The following is a 10,356-nucleotide window of genomic DNA, read 5'->3' on the forward strand; positions in this document are numbered from 1 at the left end:
TTTTATTACTATTTTACTAATATAATAATAAATTTCATAAATTATACCATATTTAGGTAGAGTATGAAATACATTAATAATTTACGAATTTATTTTATTTATTAATGAGGCAAGTGGCTCTCAGAAAGGCAAATTATTTTTATTGAGCTGCAAAGTATTTTAGTGGCAGAATAAGAATTAGAATTCAGGTTTAACTGATACTTAAGTCAGACTGCGCTTAATTATCAGTTAAAATTAAATTTGAATAATTGGGCCAGGCCCAAGCCCAAATTATATTTAACTGATACTTAAGCCCAACTACTCCGAAATACTCCTTATAAATTTGTGTCATCTGAACACAGATAAATATGATTTGACCATTTCATCGCATTTTTGAATTCATACTTGAGACAGACCTTATTGAAACCCAAACCTTTAAGAACTGAGAAAGTCCTCTCTTTCTGTGGACATAAAACAAATAAACAAAAACCTTTTAGGAACTCCGCTTAAGAATGAAATGTTCAAGCTCTCTGCTCCTCCTGTTTGATAGACAGCCGCATCTTGCCTCCCATCGCCAGCCACATGGGGAAGCGGAAGGCCAGAGTCAACGGATTTTGTCGATTTGGGCGCCTGGTCACCAGGGCTGCTTTTAATTCTGGTAAAGTGGATATTGTCCCCATCAATGATCGCTTCATTGACCTCCACTACAGGGTCTACATGTTTCAGCATGATTCCACCCATGGCAAATTCCATGGCACTGTCAAGGCTGAGAACGGGAAGCTTGTCATGAATGGAAATCCCATCACCATCTTCCAGGAGCGAGATCCCTCCAAAAGCGAGTGGGGGGATGCTGGTGCTGAGTACGTGGTGGAGTCCACTGGCATCTTCACCACCATGGAGAAGGCTGGGGCTCACTTGCAGGGGGGAGCCAAAAGGGTCATCATCTCTGCCCCCTCTGCTGATTCCCCCATGTTCGTGATGGGCGTGAACCATGAGAAGTATGACAACAGCCTCAAGGTTGTCAGCAATGCCTCCTGCACCACCAACTGCTTAGCACACCTGGCCAAGGTCATCCATGACAACTTTGGTATCGTGGAGGGACTCATGGCCACCATCCACGCCATCACTGCCACCCAGAAGACTGTGGATGTCCCCTCAGGGAAACTGTGGCGTGATGGCCATGGAGCTCTCCAGAACATCATCCCTGCCTCTACTGGCACTGGCAAGGCTGTGGCAAGGTCATTCCTGAGCTGAATGGGAAGCTCACTGGCATGGCCTTCTGTGTCCCCACTGCCAACGTGTCAGTGGTGGGCCTGACCTGCCATCTGGAAAAACCTGCCAAATATGATGACATCAAGAAGGTGGTGAAGCAGGTGTTGGAGGGCCCCCTCGAGGGCATCCTGGGATACACTGAGCACCAGGTGGTGTCCTCTGACTTCAACAGTGACACCCACTCTTCCACCTTTGATGCTGGGACGGGCATTGCCCTCAACGACCATTTTGTCAAGCTAATTTCCTGGTATGACAATGAATTTGGCTACAGCAACAGGGTGGTGGACCTCATGTCCCACATGGCTTCCAAGGAGCAAGACCCCTGGACCACCAGCCCCAGTGAGAGCACGAGAGGAAGAGAGGCCCTCGCTGCTGGGGAATCCCTGCCACAGAGTCCCCCATCACACTGAATTGCCCCTCCCCACAGTTTCCATGCAGCCCCTTGAAGAGGGAGGGGCCTAGGTAGCCCCACCTTGCTGTGTACCATCAATAAAGTCCCCTGTGCTCACCAAAAAAAAAAAAAAAATGAATGAAATGTTCAATTGCTTAGTAAATCTGTGGCTTTTCCTAAATAGCTGAACATTTACTAGACTAACTATGTATATATATACTAACTGTATTATACTAACTGTACTATACTACCTAAATATAGCTATACTAACATTCAGTTCCACCACAATTGTTTTTGAAATATGAGGTCCTTTTAAAAAATGCTTCACTGGAATCCATAGATATACCTTCCTGTCACCCCTCGGTCAGCTAGTAAAATTCAATTATTTAAACAAACCACAACCATAAAATATGAGTGAGAATTCATCCTCTACTAAAATTAGATTGGAGTTTTTAGTATCTTGTACTCTGTATTTAATTTCTATCTCCACAGCATGTCCTTCTTCACTCTTTTCTCTTTCCTTCATTTTCTCCCCCAAATCTTTTCCTATGCTATGGAAATCAAATTTCTTGGGGTCAAAGAAAGCTATATAATCCTACTTTGGGGAATCATGTAATAATTATTACCCAATCATATCATGCTTGTAAAGTAACCTAAATGCCTAACCTAAAACTTGTCCCTACATTCACACACAAGACTTTATGGACATTAAATGTTGGAATATGTGAAAATACCTGGTATAAAGTGGGTGTTACAAAATTGCAGCTCCCATGAATACATATTCATATGTTTTACTATATTCTCCACCTTTGAATATCAAGTTTGAATCTTCTGTTCTCTATGAGGTCTAGTCCAGTAGGTCCTGTCTCAACAAAGCAGTCTCTCTCCTCTTGTTCCCTTCCATGCTTTTATCAGTCTTTTGTTTGTTATCTTTCAGAATAAGCTTTATTCTGCATTATGTTATTTTAAAAAATCATAAGACCTTATAGAACCATTTTTTTCTCCTCAGCAATTTAGAACTCCAGGCCAAAGGAATTAAGAAACTTTTCCCAAGTCCCACTAAGTTAAAGGCAAACCGTTGTTCTAGCTCATCATTAGTGCTTAATTACTTCATTGAAAGCTCCACAAGGACTAAAATTATGATATATCCTTTTATTGTCTTTACTTTCTGAAGCTAACAGCAGTAGTAGGATCACCAAGTAGACACTCAACGTACTCTTGAGGCATTAAATTATGCTGATTTTATATCTAGGAGGGATTTCTGAATGTGGCCGAGCAGAAGATTTGCCTGAGGCTTCATAAAATCCGTAGAATGTTGTCTCTACTCCCAGATGCTAACTCTGTAGCTCTGCAGTAGGCCCTAGGAATCTGTATATTTAACAGATTCCCCAAGCAAGTTGATCTTAATGGTTCAAGAAGCAGTGTTTAAGAATCACTGACTAGGATATGTACCCTATTCTGGCATATTTCCAGGGGAAAAAAGTCGACAGTTTTGCTTAGTAACATGTTTGGTGTCTAGTAGACCTTATAGCTAAAGAAAAAAAAATTCTCTATAATGCTGTAACTAAATTCTCATGACTGCAATTTCTTCCTTACTACCCCAGGTGGAAATGGGTAACAGCTGGTCTTTTAATAACCCTTGAAGATTATTATTAAGTTACTCATCCACCTTCTCTTCTCTTAGCTAAATAGTTCCCGCCTTTCTCAGATATCCTATAGACCCTATTTCCCAAGCCCTCTTTTCTCTCAGAGTTGTCTAAGTTTTGAATTAAGACTAATAGCCTGTGATCGTTCTGTATTAGATAAGATGTAATTAAGAGCGTTTTAAAAATTTGGAGAAGTACCATACAAGTGGTAGGATTGGGTTTGAGAGCAATATTCTCATATGTCTTGTCTGCACACATCTCTATGGGTTTTATTTTTTAATATTTCTAAGCAGATACAGAGACAGTACAGTGCCAAGGACTTTATATAGCCAGGGCAGGGCACCAGGGCTTCCACTAACTGAGTATGTATCTTGGAACAAGTTATTTTCCTTTTTATATTGTTTATTTCCTTACAAAGTTAGAGCTCTATCTAAACTCTAGCAATTATCATGAAGCTCCAATTGGGGCAGCAGAAGGAACTTTGAAACATATAGAGTTCAGTCTGTATCTAGACTTCAGGGTTAGACACAAAGGAGGCTGATTTAATGCAAGTGATAAAGTATTGGTCCATTCCTATTCACGTGAATGTTAGAAAGTTTGTAGCATAAAGATAAACATTGCAGGATTACTCAACAATGTTAAATGTCTGAGACACAACTAGAGCAAGTCAGCAGGCAAATTCATGGCTAGGTGAGCCAAACTTCAAATGGGAGTGTTCCTCTTTCATCAAACTAACCAGTGATTTTCTTGAAAGGCAGTTGCTTTTCCGGCTCTGATAACTGCATCTGTCCACACTGGACCTAATTTCTCAGCAGGATCTTCATGATGTCCCAGCTGTGGTATTACTCCTGCTGTGGTATCTCTATTGCAGTTTAGCCAAAGCTATTCTATTGTAAACCATGATGGTTATACATGGGTTCACAGCAGTGCAACACCCATTGTTGCAGAAAAATTGGATTTAGGGTGCCAGCTGTAGGAGAAAGACTGATTCAGCATCCTCATCACCTATTACCCAGGTCAGCCATTATTCAATAATAGCTATCATTTATTGAGCATTATTAAATAGCTCATTGACCTAGGTGAAGATGATGTCAGTCTCTATTGTAAATAACAGTCTATTATCTCATGTAATCATCATTTAGCACTATGAGTTAGTGATTATCTCATCTTACTAATTAATAAACTGAGGTAGGAGGAGATGGAATCATTTGACTGAGATTCCATAGTCACCTGATACTCAGAATCAGACTACGGGACATCTGAACCAATGCTCTTGAACACCAGTCTTCATCAGTCTGGCCTGCTATAGCAAAGCACCATAGACTGGGTGGTTTATAAATAATAGAAATTTATTTCTCTCAGTTCTGGAGGCTGGAAGGTTGATATCATATTGCTGACATGGTTGGGTTCTGGTGAGGGTCCTCTTCTGGGTTACACCCTGTCATCTTTTCATTGCACCCTTGCGTGGAGAAAAGAGGATGTAGTTAGTCCATTGCAAGCATGCTACACAATTTAAGGTTGGAGATGGAACTAGGATCTGATAAAATAAATGATGACATTTTCATCCTGCCTAAGGAAACCTTCCAGTAACTTTATTAGTAGAGATTGAAGTCCTAACTTATTGGCCAAGCACCTAAGACTTTTCAGTCTCTAGATCTAAATTTTCCTCACAGTCATACTTCTGACAGTACCCATCATCACATCCCATATTCAAAGACAAACAAAACAGTCTCCTGTTTGCTGCTCTGCTTCAAGCTCCTCAATCTCACAACCTTTGTTTTCTCTGCTCTCCCTGACTCCAATTGTCTTTACAAAATTATCATCGCTAAATACTAACCTTTCCACAACAAACAATTTCAACATTCCTTCTTTATTTCCTTATTTCTAATCTAAACAAGTGGATGGTATTTTTGAATTTCTATCTTTTTAATTCCTAGAATGTTCTGTCTTACAATGTTATGTGATAATATCTTATCACTCTCAAAAATCAGTAATTTTGAGGGCACGTACAGGGTGCTAAAGACAATGCCACATACTTTCCTGACCTTCACGTCAATCCTATGATGCTGGCATTACCATTTTCATTTTATGAGAAGGAATTAAGATTTGCATAAGGAACACAAGGTCATAACACCTGGGCTTACATCCATATATTTCTCAATGTGAAACTTGTCTTATCCATAACCACACTGTACTATCTCCTTATTGTTAGTAAACTTATAAAAACAAAATATGCATCTTGTTTATATTTGATTCCCTGAACATTGCGCATGACAAGCACCATGCTTTTTTCTATTCCTTTGCAAATTGATTTAAATTAAATTCTGCCTTAGAGCATAAGCTTTCATGAAGCTTTACACTCAGTCCAAACACAGCACAACCCAAGACTTTCTTCGCCTTTGTTCATCATTGATGAGTGTTTGCTTCTTCTTTTAGTTATATTAAACTCTTTTATTCATTTTTACTTTACATGGCTCTCCATGTTCTTGTTGCTGAACTGACAATCCCTCATTTTAGCTGTCTGACAGCATATACGTCCTGCCTGCCAGCATCAATATTTACTAATGGACACTTTATCTCACAAAAGCTGTTTTCAATCAAGAAAGGTAATGAATAAATTACATGACCCTAGACATGTAGCCAAGAGTATCCATGGCCTGTGTCGTTGGGCTTCTTTGCCATCCTTGCCCAAGCACCAGGGCAGGGCAAGGAAAGGATGGAGGAGCAGAGATAGCTCTCCAAGGAGAGAGAAGATTGATGATTCAGAAGCAGGAAGGTAACAAGTTTTTGTAAGTCTGTTTCTATGGCCCAGACATTTTACATGCATGTTCCTATTTAATTCTGAAAACAATGCTAAGAGGTTTTGGCTAGTCTTTTAAATTTTTTCTTAAATGAAGAAAAACTGAGAATCAAAGACAAATGATTGGTTCAAAGGAACAGAAATGGAAGTGAGAGAAACTGTTTATTATATTAAGTTCCTGAAATTTGGAACTAACCAGAACAGATTTGAATTCAGGCATTATCCACAGAATTAGGTAACCTTAAACAAGGTGTGTGTGTGCGTGTGTGTGTGTGTGTGTGTGTGTGTGTTCATGTGCATGCTCACATGCATGCACATTTGGCAAATTTCTTTTTTTCCTCCCTAAGTGGGAAAAATTGTAGCTTTGTAATTTTTTTCTACTTTTATCTTAGGTCCAGCAGGTAATGTGTAGGTTTATTACATGGGTAAATTGCATGTTGCTGACACTTGTTGTATATGACTATCTCATCACCAAGGTAGTGAGCATAGTATCTGATAGGTAGCCTTCTAAACCCCACCTGCCTCCTACCCTCCCACTTTGTTTATTGTTTCCATGTTTATGTCCATGTATATTTAATGTTTAGTTCCCATTTATAAGTGAGAACATGCAGTATTTGGTTTTCTGTTCCTGCATTAGTTTGTTAGTTTATGTGGGATAATGGCCTCCAGCTTTGCATTCATCTTGCTGTAAAGGACATGATTTCATTAATTTTTATGGCTGTGTAGTATTCCACAGGGTGTATGTATCATTTTTTAATCGAATTCACCATTAATGGGAATCTTAGATGATCTGTGCTATAATGAACATATGAGTACATGTATGTTTTTGGTAGAATGATTTGTTTTCACTTGGGTATGTACCCAATAGTGGGATTACTAGGTCAAATGGTAATTCTGTTTTAAATTCTCTTAGAAATTCCCACACTCCTTTTCATAGTGGTGGAACTAATTTATGTTCCACCAGCAGCGTATAAGTGTTTCCTTTTCTCTGCTACTTCTCCAATATCTGTTGTAGTTTAACTTTCATAACAGCCATTCTGATTGGTGAGAGATGGTACTGTATTGTGGTTTTGATTTGCATTTCTCTAATGATTAGTGAGTGTGAACAATTGGTCATGTATTTGTTGGCTAAAAAGATGCTTTTTTTTGAGAGGTATCTGTTCGTGTCTTTTGCCCAGTTATTAATGGGGTTATTTGTTTCTGCTTGCTGATTTGTTTAAGTTCCTTATTCTGACCATTAGATCTCTGTCAGATGCATAGTTTATAAACATTTTCCGTAGGTTGACTCTTTACTCTGCTGATAGTTTATTTTGCTGGGCAGAAGCTGCTTAGTTTAGTTTGGCACCACTTGTCAATTTTTGTTTTTGTTGTAATTGTTATTGGGGACTTAGCCAGAAATTCTTTGTCAAGGCTGATGTCCAGAATGGTATTTACTAGGTTTTATTTTTCTAGAGTTTGTATTGTTTTAGGCTTTACATTTAAGTATTTAATCTATCTTGAGTTAATTTCTCTATATAGTAAAAGGAAGGGGTCTAGTTTCAGTCTCCTGTATATGGCTAGCCAATTATCCCAGCACCATTTATTGAAGAGGGAATCCTTTCCTCGCTGTTATTGTTGACCTTGTCAAAGATCAGGTGGTTGTAGATGTGTGACTTTATTTCTGGGTTCTTTATCCTGTTCAGTTTGTTGATGTGTTTGTTTTTGTACCAGCACCATGCTGTTTCAGTTACTGTGACCTTGTAGTATAGTTTTAAGTCAAGCAGTATGATACCTTCTGCCTTGTTCTTTTTGCTTAGGACTTCTTTGGTGAATCAGGGTTTTTTAGTTCTGCATGAATTTTAGAGTAGTATTTCTAATTCTCTGTGAAATATCACTGGTAGTTTGATAGGATTTGCATTGAATCCATAAATAGCTTTGGACTGTATGGCCATTTTAGCAATATTGACTCTTCCTATAAATGAGCATGAAATTGTTTTTCTTTTGTTGGTGTCATCTTTGATATCTTTCACCAGTTTTTTCCTAATTCCTGTTGTAGAAATCTTTCACCTCCATTGTTCACTGTATTTTTAGGTATTTTATTCTCTTTTGTGGCCATTACAAATGGGATTATTTTTCTTGGCTTGGCTCTGAGCTTGGATCATGCTGCTGTATAGAAATGCTATGGATTTTTGTACACAGGTGTTATATCATGAAAGTGCTGAAGTCATTTATTAGTTCTAGAAGTCTTCTGGTAGTCTATGGGATTTTCTTGATATGCTATCATATTGTCTACAAAGAGATATTTTGACTTCGTCTCTTTCTATTTGGATGCCTTACATTTTTTCTCTTGCCTGATTGCTCTGGCTAAGACTTCCACTACTATGTTGAATAAGAGTGGTGAGGGTGAACATCTTTGTCTCATTTGGATTCTCAAGGGGAATGCTTTCCGCTTTTGCTCATTTGGTATGATGTTGGCTATTGGTTTGTCATAGATGGCTTTTATTATTTTGAGGCATGTTTCTTCAATTCCTAATTTGTTGATAGTTTTCAAGATGAAGGAGTATTAAATTTTATTAAAAGATTTTTCTGTATTTAATGTGATGATTGCATGATTTTGGTTGTTAATTCTATTTATGTGGTGGATCACATAACCAATCCTGCATCCCAAGCATAAAGACTACTTAACTGTGGTAAATTAACTTTTTGATGTGCCGCTAGATTTGATTTGCTAGTATTTTGCTGAAAATTTTTGCAACTGTGTTCACCAGAGATATCAGGATAAAGTTTTCATGTTTTGCTGTTTCTCTGTCAGGATTTGTTATCAGAATAATGATAGCTACGTAGAATGAGTTAGGGAGGATTCACATCTTCTCGAATTTTGAATAATTTCAGTAGAATTTGTACAGGGTCTTCTGTGTATTTCTGGTTTAATTCAGCTGTGAAGTCGTCTGGTCCAGGACTTTGTTTGGTTGGTAGGATTTCTATTACTGATTCAATTTTGGAATTTGTTATTTGTCTGTGCAGGATTTTAATTTCTTCCTGGTTTTATCTTGGGAGGTTTTATGTTTCCAGGAATTCTTCAATTTCTTCTATGTTTTCTAGTTTTTGTGCATAGAGTGTTTGTTAGTCTCTGAGAATTTTTTTTTGTATTTTTGTGTGGTTGGTAGTAATGTCCTCTTTGTCGTTTCTGATTGTATTTATTTGAATATTTTCTCTTAATTTCTTTATTAATCTAGCTAGTCCATCAATCACGTTCAGTCCCTCAAAGAACTTAGTTTTGATTTCAATAATCTTTTGTATAGATTTTCTTCTGCTAGATTTGGGGCTGATTTGCTTCTGTTTATCTAGCTCCTCTAGGTGGCATAGTAAGTAGTTATTTTGAGGTTTGTCTAACTTCTTGATGTAGGGATTTAGTGCTATGAATTTTCCTCTTAATATTGTTTTTGCTGTGTTCTCAAATTCAGGTATGTTGTCACTCTGTTTTCATTCGTTTCAAAGAAATTTTTTTTAATTTTTCCTTAGTTTCATTATTTACTCAAGAGTAATTCAGGGGGAAGTTATTTAATTTCTATAAATTATTGTATTGTATTAATAGATCTTCTTGGTATTGATCTATATTTTTGTTGCTCTGTGGTCCGAGAGTTGGTATGATATTTTAGTTTGTTGAGACTTGCTTTATAACTCAGCTGTGATCAGTCTTAGAGTATGTATGTGTCGTGTGCAGATGAGAAGAATGTATATTCTGTTGTTGTCAAGTGGAGTATTCTGTAGCTGCCTATTAGATCTAATTGGTCAAGTATCTAGTTTAAGTCTAGAATATTCTTGTTAGTTTTCTGCCTTGATAATCTGTCTAATGCTGCCAGTGGGATGTTGAAGTCCTCCAGTGTTATTGTGTGATTGTCTATGTTTCATTATAGATGTCTAAGAATTGTTTTATGAATCTTAGTGCACTAATGTTGGTTGCATATATATTTAGGATAGTTCAGTCTTCTTGTTGGCTTGAGCCCTTTATCATTATGAAATGTCTTTCTTTGTCCTTCTTGATCATTGTTGTTTTAAAATCTGTTTCATCTGATCTAAAAATAGTAACTCCTGATCTATTTTATTTTCCATTTACCTGATAGATTTTTCTCCATCCTTTTATTTGAGCTTATGGGTGTTGTTACTTGTGAGATGAATCTCATGAAGACAGTAGAGAGTTGGGCCTTGTTTCTTTATTCAATTTGCCACTATATGCCATTTAGGTGGGGACATTTAGCCCATTTACATTCAGTGTCAATATTGATATG

The 10,356-nt window shown here is 37.6% G+C and overlaps 1 pseudogene; it reads left to right on the forward strand.

Moving 5' to 3' along the window:
• The first annotated feature begins 561 nt into the window (after positions 1–561).
• On the forward strand, positions 562–1,676 carry LOC116532481 (annotated as a pseudogene).
• Positions 1,677–10,356: the final 8,680 nt, after the last annotated feature.

This window comes from Sapajus apella, unplaced genomic scaffold (genome assembly GCF_009761245.1).
Source record: "Sapajus apella isolate SASKATOON/1434 unplaced genomic scaffold, GSC_monkey_1.0 scaffold76, whole genome shotgun sequence".
NCBI classification, from domain to species: Eukaryota; Metazoa; Chordata; class Mammalia; order Primates; family Cebidae; genus Sapajus; species Sapajus apella.